Source organism: Osmerus mordax, chromosome 3, assembly GCF_038355195.1.
Source record: "Osmerus mordax isolate fOsmMor3 chromosome 3, fOsmMor3.pri, whole genome shotgun sequence".
NCBI classification, from domain to species: domain Eukaryota; kingdom Metazoa; phylum Chordata; class Actinopteri; order Osmeriformes; family Osmeridae; genus Osmerus; species Osmerus mordax.
Genome location: NC_090052.1, coordinates 8725786 through 8731091, shown reverse-complemented (window position 1 = coordinate 8731091; position 5306 = coordinate 8725786). Strand labels below are relative to the sequence as shown.

The following is a 5306-nucleotide window of genomic DNA, read 5'->3' as shown; positions in this document are numbered from 1 at the left end:
CGTGATGGGGTCAGCATTATGTCTCCAACTTTGACTGGGTTATGTTGTAGAAAAAACATCACACTGCTGTAATTATGACAATGGAGAAATGATCATGGTTTATATGATTGATATAGAACCACTTAATCACCTTTTTTACTTTGATATGCTATATTATTGAAAACCAGATGCAAATCTGTTGATTGATTAGAATTGCCACTAAAACATAGAAGAAACAAAGGCCAAATGTGGAAGACCAGATAGATAGTTTGAGATAGAGATTAGATAGAGATTGAGTGCCAGAGAGAAAATAATGTGTGTAGGCCTCTCCCATGAAGGACTACATAGCCCAGATATTGAGAACTACAACCGCCTGATGTCAGGGGACAGATTTATGTCCTTAGACTCAGTGTCCCTGTGCAGCTGGGCGGCATGGCCCCATGTGGGCCTTGGAAAGAGAAAGTAGAGGAAAAGTACTGGCAATGTAAATTTTGTGACGATTGACCAACCGGGTGTGAAATACATAAATGCATCTGTGACCAGAGATAATGTACCAATGACAAAAGATCTTAAAATAATGGAAAGTAGATATATAGGCAAATGTCCGGAGAAAAAGGCCAGTCAGACTCCGGGGTCTACTCACGTTTGTTGGAATCAATCCTTTGTGTTGGATTCGAATAAACACTTTGCATCATACTTTGCTGCCGTTTTTGTGCTGTTTTAGAACTTGGATACTGGTTAAAAAACTTGGATTATTGTACTTCGACAGTTCCTTCAAAGAAAAAGAGAAAGAAGTTGAAACAAACATGTTAAATAACAGCATACTTTGAAATTGTATTTAACATTAGTAAAGTACGTGCCTATCTTTTGCAGCACGCACAAACCAATTGTGTTTCTGTGGGGTGAAGATGACCATTTTTGTGTTTTGGTGCACTCACAGAAATGAATCATGGCATATTTTATCATTAAGTATTTACATCTATTTGATTTTATTTAAATAGTCATTTTCTCAAAATGTATTTATAAAAATTTCTTAGAATGAGCATAAGTCTATTAATTCTGAAATATATTACTCTTAATCAATTAAAACATACTCACATGTTTTAAATAGGGCTAGCTGTGAAACAAGCAAGATTCAATTGGTTAAAACGTATGAGATTGGTTTACATGCAATTTTCAGGAAGTGACACCGTTTTGAGGTGGAAATTACGCTCTTTCCCGACCGTTTCTCCTTTCCACCATTTCACCTCAGCGCTGTCTGCCAGGAGGATCGTAACCTTTGCTTTGTAACGGTAAGCTATCTGAAGCCATCCAACTTTTCTGCTAGTAATCTGTCTGCGTACTTATGTTTTTAATAGTGCAGTTAATGCCTATCACACTGATATAAATATATTAGCAATCAAATCCAGTAAATCCGTCATGATTGCTAAAATTTTTGTCTGGTTTGATAGCTAGCTCTAAGTATCACATGGTTGATGCTAGAACCATCAGCTAGGGTGGCTAATTTGCGGCTGGGGTCAGTGAAATAGGAACATATAGAGTATATTACCAACAGCAAAATATTTCTAGCGAGTGCTGTTAAAATTATATATACAAATTAGCAGGTTTTTCCCTGCTCCAAATTTAGGATTAACCATTAACTCTGCTGTGGGTCAGCGTGCATGCGAATGTTTTTGTGCAGGAATGGATAGTCAAGTAGCTAGCTAGCAAGCATGCTTTTCTCAAGTGCGTTAGACAACGTGTTCTATCTTTTTTGTTAATTGTTTTACAGTGTGTGCAAATGTAATTTTTTGTTGCATTTGTGTGCAACATAATGAGTTGACTTTGCTAGTCTACCTTGTATATCAGGCGCTGTTATTAAAAGTAATTAGTGATCTTGCCGCTGTTTTTTTCCTGCAATTAATTTGCACATTAAAGACATTTTTCTAACCTGTATCCAGACAGTGCCAGCTTGCACATCAGCAAAGTTATTTCTCTGAGCGATTTTGCAGCATTTTTTTTTTTAACCGAGGTACATTTTTCAGAACAGCATCATCTGTATACAGGTGTGAAAAATATTAGGTAATATTTGGTCAACCCAAAATTTTGTTTCTAACTATCGTTTGTCTTTTACAGACGTGCTTTTCTCTCGAGTTTCTCCACTTTCTCCACAATTTCTTTGAAGGGCAACCTCTATAATCAAGTAAGGATGTGGGCTGTAAACACATTTGTGCCTTTTCAAAATATAAATGTTACTGACACACAACTAATACACTTATTTGTTTGTATTTACAGATGCTGTGTGAATGTGGCCATGTAAAGTATGTGACATCTCATTACCTACAAGGTATGGATTGTTAAAACATTTTAGGCTGAGACATTTTCACTACGGCCGCACATGCCGCTATCCTTGTGTCTATGCAGATTGTCCATGTACATTTAAAACTTGGAAGAACCTTTCGAGTCACACATATCAAACACACAGGAAGCTAGAAACAGCAGATGTTCAGTTAACTACTTTCTCATGTCAGACGTGCGGATGTAAGGAGCTTTCAACTGAGAAGGAGTACTTTACTCATGTAAATCAACATGTTAGGCAGTATGAAACCATAACTTGTATGTTTGAGGGATGTGTGTATCAGACAAACATATATGGTACGTTTAACTCGCACAAACATCGAAAACATAATCCCCACACCCTAAAAGACTTTAAAGCAGGTGTGGTTAAAGTCACTGCTCAAGTGAAGCAATCTGGCACTCCTGCAGATGACAGACCCTCATCTTCAGACATAGATTTTGGTACGTCAGATGCAGATAGTGATGTTGATACTTCAGATGACCTTCCAAACGTTATAGAACAAAAAATAGGCTCAATTTTATTGAAGTTGGAAAACATTTTTCATGTTCCGTCAACAGCAATTGACCAATTGCTTGATGAGCTACACTATCTGTTAAGTACTGTGTCTGTGCCTGTAAATTGTAACAGTCTTTCAGAATTTTTCAAAAACAAAAACTTAGTAGTTGATGGCTTGATTGTTAGGGAATTAGCTGATGTACTGTGTCATTCTAATCCTTTGGTGAAAGCAATAGGGCCAGGTGGCCCCCTTGTTACAGCTTACAAGAGAAAGGAGTATTTTAAGGAAGTGTTTAATGTTGTTGAGCCAGTGGAGTTTATTTTGGACAAAACAAAGAGCAGGAGCTTTCAATATATCCCATTATTGCGGTCTTTGCAGCAGTTGCTTAGTACTGACGTGTTAAATAGTGTTATAAATAGCCACAGAACACAAGGTAATACAGAGCAGCTTGAGAACCAGCTGTATCACTCTCTAAGAGATGGTGTGTACTTCAAGGAAAACCCTTTCCTGTCAGGTGATGAGTTGAAAATTTGTTTAACCTTGTACATTGATGATTTTGAATTGTGCAATCCCCTGGGCACATCGCGAAAGAAGCATAAATTGTGTAGTGTATACTAGGTTCTGAATAACTTGCCACCGGGCTCTCATTCAGCACTCAACTCAATTTATTTGGCAGCTTTGTGCAAGAGTGACGATGTAAAAGTATATGGATATGGTAAAATATTACAGCCACTTTTACAAGACCTTGTCACTCTAGAAGAGCATGGTGTGTTCATCTCAAAACTTGGAAAGTTTGTCAAAGGAACAGTCCATAGTGGAATAGCTGATAATTTGGGAGCACACAGATTAGCTGGTTTCGTTGAGAGCTTCTCTGGGAAATATATTTGTCGATTTTGTACGGCTCAGAAAGAAGATGTTAGATCAAAGGACGTTCAGTCAGGTACTTTTTTGCTTCGAACCAAAGAAATACATGAAGCACATGTTAAGTCTGCACAGGAAACTGAAACAAACTGCTTTGGAGTGAAGAGAGCGTGTGTTTTAACTGAACATCTTCACCACTTTCATGTTAACACAGGGTATCCCCCAGATCTAGTGCATGATTTATTTGAGGGTATTGTCCCATTTGAACTGGCTCTGTGTTTGAGGATTTTGATCTCTAAAAAGTATTTTAGTTTTGAATGTCTTAACAAGCTAATCCTCAACTTTCCTTACAAGTGGGGTGACAAAAAAAAAAGTTCTCACATAATACCACAAAGCTATTCTTTAAAAAAGACAATAGGTGGCAATGCTCATGAGAATTGGAGCTTAATACGTTTGCTTCCATTTCTAATAGGAGACTTGATACCAGAGGATGAGCTTGCTTGGAAAGTTATACTAGATCTGAAGGAAATTGTAGAGTTAGCTGTGGCACCTGTTCATTCTGATGAGACAATTGCCTATCTTGATGTCAAAGTGTCTGAGCACAGACAGAGACTACTTGAACTTGACCCAGGTGTAACAGTGAAACCTAAACACCACTATCTTGAGCATTATCCACACTTGATTAGGTGCTTTGGTCCACTTGTAGGTGTATGGACGATTCGATTTGAAGCATTTTTTAAGCAAGTTGCCCGACACACAAATAATTTCAGAAATATTGCACTCTCACTGGCAGCAAAACACCAACATCAGTTATCACATCCATTCATCCAGTCTTAGGACATCAAATTTGGAAGTTGCAAATATCTCCACAATCCTGGTTGATGTTTTGAGTAAGGAAGTTGTGTTGGCTCTCAGGCAAAAGTATCCAGGTATCAGTCAAGTTAATCTTGCAAAAAATGTCACCACTAGAGGAATAAATTACAGAAATGGAATGGTAGTTGCATGTGGTTCAACTGCTGGAATGCCTGAATTTGCAGAAATTCTCCAAATGTGCATAATGGGAGATGAGTTGAGTTTTATTGTTCGTTTATTTTGTGCTTGGTATTGTGACGACCCTCCCCTCCACTAGGTGTCTTCTCTCTTTATTGCTGGTTGTCTTTCAGGTGTCCTGTTGGAGTGATGGGTCATCAGGCCTGATGAGCCACACCTGTGGCCGGTCTGGTTATATCAAGACTACTCTTCCAGTTCGGGGGAGATCCCTTCACGGTTGCAGACGGCTGTTTTTCACTGGGATATTGACTTCCGCTTTATAATAAATACCTATTATTTTGGTCATCCCTCGTTCGTCTCCCTCGTTTGTTGACAAAGCTCAGAGTCAGGCTGCGTCACATGGGGGCTCGTCCAATTGTGTTTGACCTTTTAGGTGTGACGCCAGAGGTTAGTGTTTAGTAGTGGTAGCAGCAGTGGCTGTGAGTGGTGGTTGTTTGGGAGAGCGACGAGTGCAGTGAGTAGTTTTGGTATTTGAATAAGCATTGTGTATCGTGTATTGTGTAGACGGGAAGTTGTGCTGGTTGAAGGGCTATCTTGTTATCGGTTGTGGGCCGCTGAGATCTGTTGTCTTGTAGTCACGTC

General features: G+C 38.8%; 1 long non-coding RNA gene across 1 annotated transcript; it reads left to right on the top strand.

The window, feature by feature from the left end:
- Positions 1-1244: 1244 nt before the first annotated feature.
- Positions 1245-4856, top strand: LOC136936981 (uncharacterized). Its single transcript, XR_010875201.1, has 4 exons — positions 1245-1271; positions 2095-2161; positions 2254-2305; positions 4838-4856. It is a non-coding gene; the product is annotated as an uncharacterized lncRNA (long non-coding RNA).
- Positions 4857-5306: the final 450 nt, after the last annotated feature.